We start from the raw sequence: 17,655 nt of genomic DNA on the forward strand, positions 1-17,655 counted from the left end.
TACAAAAGCAAGGGAAAAGTGCTCAAGGCCTGTTATTTTTCCTTTGCTTCCCATCTTTAAGATAAAGGTGATTTTTGAAGCAACCAGCAAAAAGGCATATAGCACTTACAGTATTTCAGTTAGGCAATTAAGACTGGAGATGGGCCTGAACCAAAACCCTAAATCCAGACATCCACAAGCTTGATGGAATTTCAGACCAAAATCCATCCATCTAATCTATCTTTTGTGGCTAGGGCTCATTGCTAATTAACATTATAGCTGAACGGTTTAAAGAAGCCACATATAAGCTGTGGAAAGGAGCCAGATGGTGTTAAATCCACTTGAAGTTGTAAGGTGAGCTGTCTGAATCCCATGGTGTCTTTGTTACCTTAACCTTCAGAATGTTAGCAGAGCCTTTATTGTAAGGACAGATATTGTCATTTTAAAAGTGGCCAGAATCAAAAGGTTAAAAGTTGGAGCAAGCTTTTTTCATTTTCTTTTCTCTGTTTTTTTTTAAACACAAAAGAATTTAGTATTCCACTAAGAGAGACTTGACATTTGTAGCAAATATTGAATCGGGCCAGTGGGAAAGGGAGTCAGTAAATTGAAAAGATTGAAATTCCACACAACTGGCCACAACTGCAGGCTTTTGCAGGCAGAGACGAGGAAACCGCTGGCACTTGTTAGCAAGCTTATCTCTGGGCTCCATCTGCCAGGAAAGTTTCCCTAACTAGAACTGTATCTTCTGGAGGGAACCGTGCTGCCAGTAATTTCTTATTATGTGAATGAACGTACAGAATCTCAGACTTATGACAACTTTTCAGATTATGGACTGTCTCCAGCACAACATCTTTGGACTCATATCAGGCTGACTCTTTTTATTCAAGCTTGGGATTAGAGGAATCCTCTTTTTGATTATCCAGCCTTTAAAACATTTGGATAACACAATGAAGGTGTGATAAAAACAAGATGGGGTGGAGTCCTGACCTTATTGAGCTTTGCAATTGACTTTAATGAGGCCAGGATTTCACCCCTAGATTCTTACTGAAAGAGTGATTGATTGTGATCTCATATTTAAACTAAAATATAGTTGATGTATATAGTATGAATTGTCTGTGTCTTTGCATGTCTGTGTCTTTTACAAGTATGGTGGTATAGTTGTTTTCTTTTCAACACAATCATTGTGGCAATTATATGTTGGAACTGAGAGTTTGCTGTGAAGCTGAGGAGTCTGTGTGTGTTTATGAGTTACAATGTTGTGGTGGTGGTTTCCTGGATTTTTACTGACGGTTGTTGCATATATAGTAACTGGGTAGTATCCCTTTAAATAGTTTGTGAGCCTGTTAATGGGCTGTCTCTGTATTTCAGAAGCCCCCAGAATCCAGTCAGAGCAGCAATGTAGAAGTAGCTAAGCCTTGTATGCTGTATATAGTTGTTTGGATTCCACTCTGCCTATACGGTTCCTTCATATTAGGTATACTGTGTAAAGAGTGAAAGACACAAAGTGTTTTTAGATAAAACCGTTCAGCAACCATAAAAGTAAATCATCTTTTTTTTGTGGCAGGCTTTTAAGAGGATTTGGTACTGACATCAGTGTTAACTGCTATGGGAAACTATTGAGGCATTTCTGTAGCATTTCCACCTTTTGTTTCCTATGGCATGTGAGAATAAACTCTGTGAATGATGTAGGTCTGCAACAGAGCATATGTTACTCATATTTAGTGCTAGCTTTGTAGCATTTTGTCATTTGGGGGTGTCATATAACCTAGTCCCAGATTTGGACCTTAGCGTCCAAAATATGGGGGTTAGCATGAAAACCTCCAAGCTTAGTTACCAGCTTGGACCTGGTACTGCTGCCACCACCCAAAAAATTAGAGTGTTTTGGGGCACTCTGGTCCCCCTGAAACCCTTCCCTGGGGACCCCAAGACCCAAACCCTTGAGTCTCACAACAAAGGGAAATAAATCTTTTCCCTTCCCCCCTCCAGGTGCTCCTGGAGAGATACACAGAAACAACCTCCGTGAATCTAAGCAGAGGGAGTCCACCCTCTGTAATTCCAGTCCTGGAAACAAAAGCACTTTCCTCTTCACCCAGAGGGAATGCAAAATCAGGCTAGTAAATCTAACACACACAGACCTCCCCCTGACTTTTTCCTCCCACCAATTTCCTGGTGAGCGGCAGACCCAATTCCCTGAAGTTCCCCACTAAAGAAAAACTCCAACAGGTTTTAAAAGAAAGCTTTATATAAAAAGAAAGGAAAAATACATACAAATGGTCTCTCTGTATTAAGGTGACAAATACAGGGTCAATTGCTTAAAAGAATATTGAATAAACAGCCTTATTCAAACAGAATACAATTCAAAGCACTCCAGCAACTATATTCATGTAAATACAAAAGAACATATAAATCCTTATCTGATCTTTGGTACTCACAACTGGGAAACAGAAGATTAAAAAGCAGGAAATAGAAAAACTTCTCATCCGAGAGAGTATACAGGCAGAAGACAAAGAACTCAGACACACAATTCCCTCCACCCAGAGTTGAAAAAAATCCTGTTTCCTGATTGGTCCTCTGGTCAGGTGGTTCAGATTACTTCTTTCCAGGTGAAAGAGACGTTAACCCTTAGCTATCTGTTTGACAGGGGGCAGTTAATTAACATTGATTTTTAAGAATCCTTTTTCCAGCGATGTACAAATAACTTATGCACAACTATCTCTCTTATTAACCTCTCTTATTAACCTCTTTGTAACCTCCATACGGTATGGAGTTATGTTTTGGTAATAAAAAGTTGCTCAGAAAATATAAATGAATCTAGCAGCTTGTTTGTGAGAGGTTGTACATGTAGGTAGTTGACTGTCTCTGCTTCCCTGTCTAATGCATCACCCTGATAAGTCACAATATTTTTCTATGTAAAAATTGTTTTAAATAGGTTACTCAAATGAAATTAAAATCCACATTTATTTATTTATTTATTTATTTATTTATTTATTTATTTTAACCTTCCCATTATTTCTCATGCCAAGAGACTCTTGGCTCATGCTTCTTGTTTCAGGAATCTAAACAGCCTGTGGTCAGTTTGCTCTATCTCCAACAGGAGTGTCTCTCTTAAAGCAGGGAGAACAAATCTGAAGGAGACAAGGTGAACTACAAATGGTGTGATCTGATTTGAATTAAGAAAATTGACCTTCTGTGAGCTTACTGGGGAAACTCTGATCCTGAACTATTGCTGCCAGGTTTAAGTTATTGAGGAACAATATTATGTGAGTAAACAAATCTTTTCCTGCTTCCCTATAGTGCACCTTCTTCTTTAGGTGGAGGACAAAGTAGATGAGGCATTTTGGGATTTTTCCTGGCACTTTTCAGTTTTGGACTGTTTGCCAAAGAGTGGGAAGTGATGTAGAAACTAGAGAGGTTTCATTGGTTTTCTTATCTTTTTGAGTGTTTAGAGTATAAGCTCGTTTTATCAAATGTATCTGTCTTATTGCTTAAATGAATCAAACTATTGTGAAGAATATAGGGAGCACTTCTTAAGTATACTGGTCACTTTTTAAAAAATCAGATTTTATCCCCCATGGGATCTGAGAAACTGTACTTATCTCCTCTTTTCAGTACAGAGAATAATGGCCATATCTCAGAATCCTTGATGCAGTGTTGTAACTGTGGACAATATTGATATTAATAGTAACCACTGTAGATGTTAACCTTGGGATCAGATAACCTCTGAACTGTGTTGGCAACAACTGTATTATTTAATGTCCTTCTCCACTGAATCTCATCGAAAGAGACATTAAGTCATCAAAAAGTGGTGAGCGGCTGATGATGTAATGTCCTTGCTAGAAGGAGTTGTCTTTTATATGGTATTTAGTCTATTATGTCAAAATGTTAGTTTCCTACAGATTTGAAATACCAGGAGTAAGCTGGGTGCATAGGGGATGTGCATCCACATGTAGAAAAAAAATCTGTGCTATAGTCTCATCTGTAGTTATGCTAATTCAAACCTAAATTAAGTTTATATGCTATACTACAGACTGTTTTCTCTTAGGCAGAGTTATATGCTTGCAGGGCAGGTGCCCTGCCTAAGGCTGAAGAGACACACAGACACAAATGTCTAAAAGGCTATGTACAGGACAACTGACTGCATGCACAAGACCCAGGTACAGTGATGTATAATGATGTGGTTTATTCATGTGTATTGGGTGCTTTGTGGAAATTGTGCATGGAGATTTTTGGTCCAGGCTGAGGTTGATGGGATAGAAATTGTTGAAATCCTGGTGGAATTCTTCAAGGGCCTCCTTTCCATGGGTCCATATGATGAAGATGTCATCAGTATAGCACAAGTAGAGTAAGGGCGCTAGAGGACAAGAACTGAGGAAGCGTTGTTCTAAGTCAACCATAAAAATGTTGGCATACTGTGGGGCCGTGTGGGTACCCATAGCAGTACCACTGACCTGGAGGTATAAATTGTCCCGAAATCTGAAATAGTTGTGGGTGAGAACAAAGTCAGAAAGTTCAGCCACCAGGTTTGCTGTGACATTATCTGGGATATTGTTCCTGATGTAGTCCATCTTTGTGTGGAATGTTGGTGTAGAGGGCTTCTACATCCGTAGTGGCTAGGATGGCGTTTTCTGGAAGATCACCAATGGATTGTAGTTTCCCCAGGAAGTCAGTGGTGTCTCGAAGATAGCTGGGAGTGCTGGTAGCATAGTGCCTGAGGAGAGAGTCCACATAGTCAGTCAGACAATCCTGCTGTCAGGGTACCAATGCCTGAGATGATGGGGCATCCAGGATTCCCAGGTTTATGGATCTTGGGTAGCAGATAGAATACCCCTGGTTGGGGCTCTAAGGGTGTGTCTGTGTAGATTTGTTCCTGTGCTGCTTCAGGGAGTTTCTTGAGCAGATGGTGGAGTTTCTTTTGGTAACCCTCAGTGGGATCAGAGGGTAATGGCCTGTAGAATGTGGTGTCAGCCTCTTGTTCATATTCCGACCTATTCATGGTGACTACAGCACCTCCTTTGTCAGCCTTTTTTTATAATGTCAGAGTTATTTCTGAGGCTGTGAATGGCATTGCATTCTGCAAGGCTGAGGTTACGGGGAAAGTGATGCTGCTTTTCCACAATTTCAGCCCGTGTACATCGGCGGAAGCACTCTGTGTAGAAGGCCAATCTGTTGTTTCGACTTTCAGGAGGAGTCCACGCAGAATCCTTTTTTTTGTAGCATTGATAGGAAGGTTTTAGCCTGGACCAGTTCACACAAGAGATCCACTTCATGGACACTACAGTGCAAATAAGCGACGGTCACATAAACACCACACTATAGCGGAAACCTACTGACTGCTATACTTACCTATATGCCTCCAGCTTTCATCCAGATCACATCACAGGATCCACTGTCTACAGCCAAACTCTAAGATACAACTGGAATTAATTTTCAAACTGGACACCATCAAATTAGGCCTGAATAAAGACTGGGAGTGGATGGGTCACTACAAAAAGTAATTTTCTCTCTGCTGATACTCATACCTTCTTGTCAACTGTTGGAATCGGCGATGTCCACCTTAATTGAATTGGCCTCATTAGAACTGACCCCCCCCCCACTTGGTAAGGCAACTCCAATCTTTTCATGTGCTGTGATATATACTGCTTACTGTATTTTTCACTCCATGCATCTGATGAAGTTTGTTTTAGCCCATGAAAGCTTATGCCCAAATAAATTTTTTAGTTTCTAAGGTGCCACAAGGACTCCTCGTTGTTTTTGCTGATACAGACTAACACGACTACCACTCTGAAAGTTATGAATGTAATCTCCTAGACTTGTGGTTTGAAGATGTTGTGCAGATTTCTTTTAGGATCAAGAGGTCAGATATAGAGTGACTGCTTTGTGAGAAGTGCTCACCCATAGGTAATAGGTTGTTTTTGTCTTTTTTATCATTTTTCTGTGTGAGTTCATCTGAGAGTGTAGCGATTGTCTTGTTTCTCCCACTTAGTTATTGTTGGGGTATTTAGTGCACTGAATTAGTTCTACCACATGTTGTGATAGGCATGTGTAGGACCCATGAATCTTGAGAGGTGTGTTGTGGGATAGTGTTGATCATTGTAGCAGTGAAGATATGTCTACAGGTTTTGCATCTGTTGTTCTGGCAGGGTGTAGTGCTGCTTTTGAGTTGGTGTGTCCTGGGTTTGTGGGGAGCTTGCTTTTTGATGATGAGCTTGATGTGGTTGGGGGGTTGTCTGAAGGCCAGAAGAGGGGGCTTAGGAAAGATTTCTTTCAGTATGGGGTCCCCATTAAGTATGGGTTGTAACTGTTTAAAGATACCTGCCACCTCACACTGGAACCCATCCCAGGTGACAACTAAAGGTGTTTGGTCAGAAGGTTATATTTACATATTGAGGCAGGTTCTCTCGGAGTATTTGGGTGGCCCATTCCATGATGTGATCTACTTCTTCTCTGATGGAGTTTTCTTGTTTGTTTTGAAGGTGGTCTCAAGTGTGTTATGGTGTATATTCTGGACTTTCTCCTCAGAGCCTATTCTGTGGTATGTGAATGCCTTGCTGTAGATAATGGATTCCTTGGTGTTCTTTGAGGTGATACTAGATCTGTGAAGACAGGTGTGTTAATCTGTAGGTTTCTTGTATATATTTGTCAGTAGGGTTCCATCATTGAAGCTGATTGTGCTATGCAGGAAATTGATGCTAGTGTGGGAATGTTCTAGAGACAGTCTAATGGGTGGTTGGTCTTTGTTGAAGTCATAGTGAAAATCTATGAGGGAGTTTAGGTTATCTATCCAGAGGATGAAAATATCATTCCTGTATCTCAGGTATATCATTGGCTTTGTGGCGCATTTGTCCAGAAATTCTTACTCAAGGTGGCCCTTGAAGAAGCTGACATATTGGGGATCCATCTTAGTACCAATGGCTGTTCCCAGAGCTTGGACAAAGTGTTTTTGTTGTTGAATGTAAAATTGTTATGAGATTGACAAAATGAATGAGTTTGGTGATGTGTTTTGAGAGGATATTTGAGTGTTGTCCATAGTATTGTAGATATTTGAGGCAGGCAGCAATGCTGTCATTGTGAGGGATGCTGGTGTATAGGGAGGCAGCATCCATGGTAGCAAGGATGGTGTTCTGAGGGAGGTTGTTAATGTTTCTGGAGGAAGTAGATAATGTCCCTGGAGGAAGCTGTCCCTTTGTGTAGTTGGTGGTTTGAGAGTGGTTTCCAAAATTCATTCATAAGAGTGCTGTGACCACATATGACAGGTATGCCTGTGTTCCCTTGTTTGTGTATCTTGGGACGCATGCAGAAGATCCCTGGGTTGGGTTTGTGGGGGATGAGATTGTAGAGTTTTCCCTTGGAATTGTTTAGGGAAGAATTTGATGAGATTGTTAAATTCATGGTTAAATTGTGGTGTGGGTAAATTGAGCTGTGAGTTCTTTATCCTAGATGGTGTCAGAGTTGTTGATTGGCCTCATTAACCTAATCTTTATGGTCGATGACTATAATGGCTCTGTCTGTTGGTTTGATCGTTATCTGATGGTTGGATTTCAGGGACTGCATAGTTGTGATGGATGTGATGTTTAAGGATTTCACAGTCACTTTTTTTCCTGAAGCAATCAATGCCATGGTCAAGAGTGTGGTTTTGTCTGCTGTGGAGTTTCCAGTCAGATGCTGCTTTTTCTTTACAACTGTTGTTGGGGACATGGTAATTGTGGGTTGTGACATCATTGTAAAAAAGTCTTTGAGGCCGAGTTAGTGGAAAAATTCTTCTAGGTCTTTACATGTTAGTATGAGATCAGGTTCTGTGATGGGGCAGAAGTTCAGTCCCTTGGAGAATACAGATAATTCAGTTCCAGTTAGGGGTAGTCTTGACAAATTGATGATGATGGGCTGTTGTGTAATGTCCACGTGGTGGGTCCTGGTACCCTAGTTTCTCTTGGAGGTGGTGTTCTGTGGGTAGTGGAGTTGTTGTATTTGGGTCCACTTTTTGATTTTTGTGTTGGATGGCTTTCATCAGGTTTTTTTGCATTTCTTGCATGATTTCCAGGTAGGTTTCCTGATTTTTGTTTTTCTTCCACTGTGTGGGAGCATGTGATTTCTTGTTAGATGTGATCCCCTCTGGAGTATGTGATATGCAGTAATAATTCCTCAATTTTTCCGAAGTCCTTCTGCAGAGCTGAGAAGCATATTTTGAGTTGTATGTAGTAGTCAGAGGGTTATAGATGGTGAAACCTCTGGGAGATGATGTTTTGTTGCTTGCATTTGCTCAGGAAGTAGATATCACTTTTACATTTTTCCTTCCTTTTTGTTCATATAGTTGCATTTCCATTTCAGTTGGCAAAATTCAATATCTTCTATTGTTGTTGTATGTTGTTGTTGTAGCTGTGTTGATGCCAGCATGGCTACAACAACACTGAGTAAAGAGGAAACAAATGTCCAGAGTGGGCAGGGAGTGAACTTAGCCTTTGAAGCTCAAATCTTTGACATTATTACAAAGACCAACTCACTTGTAGGGAATCATGCTTCTCATAGACACATGCACTAGCTCTGCTCAAGCTAGTGTGCTAAAAATAGCACTGTAGTCTGTGCTGCCACCTGTGCTACCCCGGCTGTCTGCCTGAGTGCATACCAAGGGGGTCTGTGTGGGTATGTACAAAGGTGGCTATCCTGAGCTACCTCCCTTGACCTACCCTCAGCCATATTGCTATTTTTATCACACTAGCTTGAGCAGAGCTAGCACATCCGTCTGCCCATGCTAGGACACATTCTACCAGATGCAGTGTAGGAGTACCTGTAGAAGTTCTTTTTCTCCCACCTCCTGTGTTGAGTCATGTTGATCCAGTGTACAAGGGTTATCTCATTACCTGGTTACTTAGAGCTTGTCTCCATTTATTGGGAGAGCGATGCATGGCAATCGATCCACCAGTGGTTGATTTAGTGGGTCTAGTGAAGACCTGCTAAATCGATGGCTGATTGCTCTCCCGTTGATTTTGCTACTCCACTGGAACAAGAAACATAAGGTAAGTCGATGGGAGAGTTTCTCCTGTTGACCCAGCATGGTGTAGACACTGCAATAAGTCAGCCTAAGGTATGTTGACTCCAACTATGTTATTCACACAGCTGGAGTTGCATAACTTAGGTCGACTTAGCCCTGTAGTGTAGACCTGCCCTTAGGGCTGAATTCTTCCACCCTTACTTAGTCTGAAGCATCTTACTTTGGGAATACTGTATTCCCGTTAAAATCCAACATGATTTCTCACGAAGGTCAGAGTCAAGCTCTTAATTACATTGCTATGCTATTTCTTCGGTTGTGTTGCTCTGTCAGTGCTGTTCCACTGACATACTAATAGAATCAAAGTTGTATGACTGCTGGGATTTCTACACCTGGAAGAACTTTTTTTTTTTTTATAAAAGACACCCTCCCTCCCTTTTTCCTTAAAGAATTGTTAAACAAATATGTCTCCTTAAATAAGAAAAAATGCATCAAAAGCAGAGAATGTGACATAGAAATGTAATATATGAATCCGAAAACATTTTGTCTACAATTTCTTCTTCTTTGGTCTCACTAGTGCTAGTTTGCTAATAACGTATATCAATGTATTTTGTTAATACACATGCGATGTTGCCCATCAAGAATAACAAACCATTTGAAATAATACTGTTTAGCTGTAAGGTATTTTTGTATGTATAAAGTTTGTCCACTATATCCCTAAATTTGAAAGTTACTGATATGCAAATAGGCTTGATCCTAAAAACACTTCTTCCTGAGTGTAGTTCTTACTACCAGGAGAAGTCCCATTGTAGTCACTGCTCATGGTAGCAGCATTATGTAGTAAATGCTTGCAGCATTGAGGTCATCATTTTTATCTGTGCTAAATTAATGTATTTAAAGGAAGGTAAAGAAGCTGATTGAAATATATTGCCCGGCTCTTGAGATAATAGCAGTTGACTGAATTCTTAGTGCACAGTTTAGCTAACGTTTTCAGCTATACTGATGCACACAGTTTAGATGGAAAGACTCCATATTTCTGGCTTCAGCTAGATTTAGTTAATGCTTCCAGGGCGAAGACAATTACAAGATGTTAGAACAGGGGTCGGCAACCTTTCAGAAGTGGTGTGCCGAGTCTTCATTTATTAACTCTAATTTAAGGTTTCGAATGCCAGTAATACATTTTAACGTTTTATAAGGTCTCCTTCTATAAGTCTATAACATATTACTAAACTATTGTTGTATATAAAATAAATAGGGGTTTTAAAATGTTTAAGAAGCTTCATTTAAATTTAAAATTGCCACTGAAATCAGCTCGCTTGCTGCGTTTGGCACGAGTGCCATAGGTTGCCTATCCCTGTGTTAGAACATTCATGTTGGGAGACAACAGTCTGTGTTTGCTCTGCCATCCACCCAGCAGGAAAAGACAACTTTAAAATGTGGATGGGGCTTCAGAGGTGGCTGCCTAGGGGAATGTGCTGAATCTGCTCATCCCCTGAGTACCTTGGACGGCCTGCTTCTCTAGCCAGTGCCACCCATTTTGAAGCAGCACTGGCAGTCTATAGGCTCCCTATGATTGTAGGTGCTGTGTGCCACTGCAATTCCCAGCCAGAGGGACTCTCAAGCATTAGGGGTCTTGTTCCATTAGTTACACTGGCAGAGGCCGGCACAACCCAGGGATAAATCAAGCTCAGCATGTAGAACGTGGAATAGTGTGATATACTCAGTGGTCTGATGTGGCAGGTGATTTCTCAGTTTATTTAAACAACTCTCCTCTCCCTAGACTGCTGCGTACCCAAGCCCCAGACACCTTTCTTTTTTAAACAAGCCTGATCAAGTAATAAAACTATAATACTGCAGCAAAACAAATGATTTAGAATATCAGTCCCAGGAAAACATTATATAGATCTAGTCATTAGGTGTATGATTAGAAGCTCAAACCCAACCTAAGCATTTTGACTTTGAGACCAATTGCTGATTTGCCAAATAAAATTAAGATTAATTTTCAATAATCAAGACAGCAATATCCAGACTGATATGTATTCCATTCCTACTCCCATTGAAATCAATTAGACTTTTGCCATTGGCTTCAATGGGAGCAGAATTGGGCTCTGAAATTTTAAAAACAACAAAACAAAAGGGTAGAATTCACATACAAATTGACACCCTAGGCTTACTTACAGCAGTGAAGGACTAATGAGTGAATCTTACAGATAAGATAAACAGACTAAGGTCTGAACTATGCTACAGAGTTAGGTTGACGCAAGACAGCTTATGTCGACCTAACTATGGAAGTGTTTACAATTAAATTTTGCTCCCGCTGACATAACTGCTCCACTACACTGACTTAACTCCTCCTCCATAGTGTAAAGTCAAGGTCAATGTAGTTAGGTCGACGCAGCATCAGTGCAGACACTTCATTGCTGATGTTGACTGTTACTGGCTTTCAGGAGCCACTCCACTATGTCCCACGCTGACAGTATAATCGATTCAAGTGCTCCTGGTCAGGATGTGCACTGCTGACACAAGGAGCGAAGTGTAGACATTCACAAGCGATGTACCTACTGCGGCAGCTGTATGCTGATGCACATTAGGTCGACATAATTTTGTATCGTAGACATGGCCTAAGAATAGTTAAAACAAATAAATACAATTACTCAGTAACAGTTTATTTTAGGAATCCATTAACTAATGCTAAATTAATATGGAGCTCCTTAATAAAGCTACATAGGCAACTCATATGAATACCAGGATGTGATTCTGATCTCATTTGCACCATTGAAAATCAGGAGTGATTCTGCAGAAGCCAACAATGTTACACTGTGTAAGTGAGATATAAGAGTCAAGGCCCTGTTTAACTCCCACTGACTGGAATGATAGTTGGACCAGGCTCTTAAATCAATTATCAAAGTATCAATATTACTGGTCAATATTAATGTGCAACTAATGCACCTACATTAAAAATAAAATCAACTTCTTTTTTTCCAGAATCAGAACAACATTGCACAGTAGAGTATATAATCTTGGGGCGTCAATTGAGGGAGACTCTATGCAAACTCAAATGAATACCAAATGAAAAGACACAATGCTGGCTCTAAAACATGCATGTAATCATTGTTGAGACAAATAGGCTGATCAGCGCTGCTAGATATTGTAAGACAATAAAAGAGTAGGGGTGTATGACTGCTCCATATTTCTCATGACTGTTTACTTTTAAGAAAATAATTTTTGGTGAGATATCAAATTTTTACAAGTTTGAAAGGAAATATAATTGGAATGGGATGTTTTCTCTCCTCCAAAATAGGCAAGTCTGGCCAAGACCTTGTTTTTTTTGGTAAGTCAGCACCCTTTTATAAACAAGACAGAGCTCAATATAAATAGCAGTGTGACAATGAGATGTAGTGGTGATTAATTTTAGACACAGGCCAGGGTAGATGGCCTAAAAGCACCTAGATTTTTATTATTGTAATACCATTACACCAAAAGAAAACAAATGAATATAACTATGTCATATACATTAGTGTCTGGCTTTGAAAAACCTGGGATGGTCTGCTACCTGGATCTCCAGCCCTCTGAGAGATAAGAAATTCATACCTAGTTGTTGTTTTCAGGGCTGGCTCCAGGGGTTTTGCTGCCCCAAGCAGCCCCCCAAAAAAGCCGTGATCTGTGGCAATTCAGCGGGAGGTCCTTCGCTCTGAGCGGGAGTGAGGGACCCTCTGCCGAATTGCTGCCGAATACTTGAAAGTGCTGCCCTGCTCCGGAGTTGCCACCCCAAGCACCTGCTTGATAAGCTTGTGCCTGGACCCAGCCCAGGCTATTTTCTCTAAGCCAGATTGTGCAGACCTTACTCATACTGATCAGTATTTACTCATTCTGTTAGCCACATTGAATTCAAGGCTCACTTGCATGAATAAAGGCTCATCAGTAGAGCTGGGAAAGGTGTGTTTTTGTTTTAGTTTTTGGTGGATGAATAGTTTTTTTCACTGAAAAATCAAGTTTTGCGTTGACTGAAACTATTCATGACTTCGGATCAAATTTGGCAAATAGTTCCAGCCCAAAAATAAATGGAGTTCTTTTTCAAAAAAGTCAAAATGTTTCACTTTGATATTGTTGATATGAAAGGACTTTGACTTTATTTTGAAATCTTTTGTTTAGAAATTAAAAAGGGTATTAACAGCGCCAAATTAAACAAAATGAAAGAAAAACAAATCAAAACAAAATGTTCTTTGAATGAAATGTTTCATTTGACTCAAAGTGAATGTTTTAATTTTTTTTTGTTTTGTTTTGAGTTGACATGAAATGAACTTTTGGTGGGATTTTTTTTTCAGTTTAGCCATTGAACCAAAAAATCACATATTCTCATCAGTGTAGAGACTCCACAGCCTGGCCCTCTGTTATTGCTGGCTAACCAGGGATTTTTCCAGGATGGGTTCAGGCCCTTATATGAGCCTTGCCCAGGATAGAGTTCTGTTAGCTAACCTATTAAGTATGGGAGGCACAAGTAGCAGCAGCCCAAATGTGGCCATTTCGGATCCAATTGTCACAGGTTATACCCCCTTCCTATTGACTGCTAGTTATGCTTAGCTCCTAACATCTGCCCAGCACACCCATGGCTGGCTCGAGTCAGGTGACTCAGGCTCATGGGGCTCAAGTTGTGAGGCAGTAAAATTATTGTGTAGACATTTGCGCTCCAAGGGGAGATTCCCAGAGTCATGGCTCCAGTCTGAGCCTGAATGTCTACACAGAAATGTTTAGTTCTGCAGCCCAAGCCCCACAAGCTCCTCCCAGACAACCCTTCACTTGTAACTATGTGTCATAGTCCCCTCCTCTTTATGCTAGAAGGTAACATACTACTTTTTCCTTACTTCTTTCACCTTCCCTGTCCTTAATCGCTGCTTGCATTTCTCAGGTGAGATGTAACATTCCAACACTCCAGTGAGGTCTCATAATACTGAGGCCTACTTACATTTACAGGATAAACTTAAGAAAGCTTACTCAGATTTTCTAAGGTAAAATCATAAACAGTTAAAAGTAAACTACAGTAAAAAGTGAGTGAATAAAGTACATAATTTTAAAACCAGGTTCTAAACAAAGAATAAAGTACCATGAGTTTTGCAAATTAACAAGTGAAGTGAACACTCAAAAAATTAAATCCCTTGCAATGGGTCTCACATGCATTAATGCAAATTACTGGCATTTTATTGTATTCATTACTTCCTAGTAGCCTAAGTTTTTCATATGTTATCAGATAAATGCTATTATTATCACTGAAATAAAAAATAATAAATAATGACTGATGGTACTAATTAACAGTTGTGTTATATAGAAAAATGATGACTTTGTAAATATTAAGTCATGCTGTTATCTTCAGAGGTGCTGCTTGTCTATTAATATTGAAGTTAAAGAATTATTCATTATTTATCTATGTGCCCTTCAAATTTTAATGACCAGTAATGCCATTTATTCATTATCATTCAAAAACTGAATAAAGCACTCATCATTCTTTGGTTGGCTTCAGCTAATCATCTCTCTGTCTTAGGGCACACAGCACAGTTTTGTGGTTATGAGATGGGTATCAGGAGATATGTAGAATTGGCTGCAGATTTTCCGTTGTAATATTTTCTAACCATCTAAACTATATATACATGCAATATGTTTTCCTTTGGCACTAAAATAACTACAGATGGCTGAGAGCTCAGGGGTGGTTAGAGCACTTTTTTAAAAACAAAATCATATCCTACAACAGCTTTACTACTGCCTTCTAACGCCGGTGTGTAGATATGTGAGATGGCGTCTATTTGATTGGAAGTGAATCATCAATATCAATGCAGTATTTTGTCATGCGAGGCATGATGTACATTCCCCAAAATATTCTCCACATCTACCACAACTGATTCTGGGCAATAAAATCTGCTCCTGACACAGTCACAAGCCAAATAATTGGGTGTACCACTTTCTCCAGGTCTATGCTGCAGATTTTTGCCAGCATAGCTATGTCAGCTGGATGTGAAGAGGTGTGATTCCATATCAACATAGCAGTGCCAGCAGAAGGTCCTAGCATAGCTACAGTTATACTGGCAAAACTGTGCTTTTACTATTTTAGCTTGTTGGGGCGGTTTTAGTATAATAGTAGTATGAAGCGTAGCTTTGCCGGCATGGCTACCTCCATTCTTGAGTGCTTTGCCAGTATAGTATACTGGTATTCCTATGCCAGTAAAGCACTTCCTAGTATAGACATGGCCAAAGTTTATGTACCAATATGAACATGCCATAATATGACATAGAGATACAAGATGAGTGAGGCCTTGTCTACACTAGAGAGTTGCAGCGCTGGTGAGGGGGTTACAGCGCTGCAATTTAGGATGCGGCCACACTTGCAAAGCACGACCAGTGCTGCAACTCCCTGGTTGCAGCGCTGGTCGTACACCCGGTCGAGCCTCGGGTGTAGCGATTGCAGTGCTGGTCATCCAGCGCTGCTCAGCAAGTGTGGACGCCCACTAGCGCTTTTCTTGACCTCCGGGGTATAAGGAGGTATCCCAGCATACCTTAGAAGCCTCTCTGGTAATCATGCACACTCCACTGCCCTGGGCTCAGCTGACTCCTCCTTTAAATGCCCCGGGAATTTTAAAAATCCCCTTCCTGTTTGCTCAGCCAGGTGTGGAGTGCAATCAATCATTCAATCAATCAGCGACCATGCCTCCACACCCCAAACGAGCCCCAGCGTGGAACAATTCAGAGCTGCAGGACCTCATCAGTGTTTGGGGTGAGGAAGCAGTGCAAGCACAGCTGCACTCCAGAAGGAGAAATTATGATACCTATGGGCAGATATCAGAGTCCTTGCTGAAAAGGGGCCATGAACGGGACGCGTTGCAGTGCAGGGTCAAAATAAAAGAGCTGAGGAGTGCTTACTGCAAAGCCCGTGAGGGAAATCGCCGCTCAGGAGCTGCCCCCACAACCTGCTGTTTTTACAAGGAGCTGGATGCCATACTTGGGTGTGACCCCACTGCCAATCCGAGGACCACGATGGAGAGTTCAGAGCAGGGAGAAGTGGGGGAGGGTGTAGAGGAAGCCGACAGTGAGGCTACTGGCGTGGAGGGAGACACCCCAGAGTCCCAGGAGGCATGCAGCCAGGAGCTCTTCTCAAGCCAGGAGGAGGCTAGCCAGTCGCAGCAGCTGGAAGTTACTGGTGAGGAAGAAACTGAGGAGCGTGCTCGGGGTAAGCAGATTTTTATGTTTTGGGAGAGGAGGGTTTGGGTTATGGCTGCCTGCATGCATGCCTAAATGTGGAATAGCCCATTGATTTGCTCTATCACGTCTCTGTAATCTGCCTCTGTAATCTCTTGAAAAGTTGTAGCCAGAGCATGGGCAATGTGCTTTCTCAAGTTTATCGGGAGAGCCACCGTGTTCCTTGTCCCGGTCAGGCTAACTCGTCCGATCCACTGTGCAGCGAGGGCTGGGGGGACCATGGCTGCACAGAGGCAAGCTGCATAGGGGCCAGGGCGAAATACACATTGCTGTAGAAGACCCTCCCTCTCTTCCCAGGTAACACGCAGCAGTGATATATCTGGCAGTAGGAAACCCTGTTGAGAATTTAGGGATACTTGAGTGCAGGGTGCCAGATTCGCGTCCCCCCCCCAGCCACGCGGTGCGCTCCGGTCTTCTCCCCCTCCTCCCAGCAGGCAGCCAGCCCCGCGGAGCCCTCCGGTCTCCCCAACCCCTTCCCAGCAGGCAGCCAGCCCCGCGGAGCCCTCCGCTCCTCCTCCCCCCCCTCGCAGCAGGCAGCCAGCCCTGCGGAGCCCTCCGGTCTCCCTAACCCCTTCCCAGCAGGCAGCCAGCCCCGCGGAGCCCTCCGGTCTCCCCAACCCCTTCCCAGCAGGCAGCCAGCCCCGCAGAGCCCTCCGGTCCTCCTCCCCCCCCTCCCAGCAGGCAGCCAGCCCCGCGGAGCCCTCCGGTTTTTCCCCACCCTTCCCAGCAGGCAGCCAGCACAGCTGTGCTTTCCCCCCCCCCTTCACCAGCAGGCCAGCAGTTAAGCGGACCGCCCCCCCGGCCAGCAGCTCGCCACCTTCCTGTTCATTACTGTCCCCTGTGCAGGACACCAGCTACCTCCTGTACCCAGAGCTGATAAACCCCAGTGACCCATCGGTCAATTCCCCCTCCCAGGTGCAGTCGGGGCAGAAACACTTACCCCATTGCTCGCCATGCCTTCGCGTCCCTGGCCTCTCTGTGTTATGTGAGGTATGTGGGAAGGATGCTACAAAAAGTCTAAAAACTCCTTCACTGTGTGATAATAAACAATGTAGCCTCTGTGTATTACATGTTTCTATCTATGTTTTTTTCAGTGACCTTGAGTAATGCAGCCGGATCACCGGTCTCACGTCGTTTGCAGAACTTGAGAGAAAAACCCCAAAAGTCAAAAGAAGAATTGATCAAATCAGTTATGAATCACTACAACAGAGAAAGTAGGAAGACGCAGGAATGGAGAGAGAAAATGTATGAATCCAGAGAGAAAATGAATGAGTGGAGGAAAACAGAAAGCAGGAAAAAGGAATTGACTCTCAAAAAAACCACAAAGCAGATGATAAGCCTCCTGGCTCGCCAAACTGAGTCTTTCGAGTCTATGGTAGCCATGCAGGCAGATCTGTACCGTGGTAACCCACACCCCTCCCAAAGCTCTCTTTCTTGTTCCCCAGTGTTTG

General features: G+C 42.2%; 1 long non-coding RNA gene across 1 annotated transcript; it reads left to right on the forward strand.

Moving 5' to 3' along the window:
• The first annotated feature begins 16,137 nt into the window (after positions 1-16,137).
• Positions 16,138-17,354, forward strand: LOC115647680. The gene is made up of 2 exons (XR_003999384.1): positions 16,138-16,175; positions 17,299-17,354. It is a non-coding gene; the product is annotated as an uncharacterized LOC115647680 (long non-coding RNA).
• Positions 17,355-17,655: the final 301 nt, after the last annotated feature.

Source organism: Gopherus evgoodei, chromosome 3 (assembly GCF_007399415.2).
Source record: "Gopherus evgoodei ecotype Sinaloan lineage chromosome 3, rGopEvg1_v1.p, whole genome shotgun sequence".
Lineage (NCBI taxonomy): Eukaryota > Metazoa > Chordata > Testudines > Testudinidae > Gopherus > Gopherus evgoodei.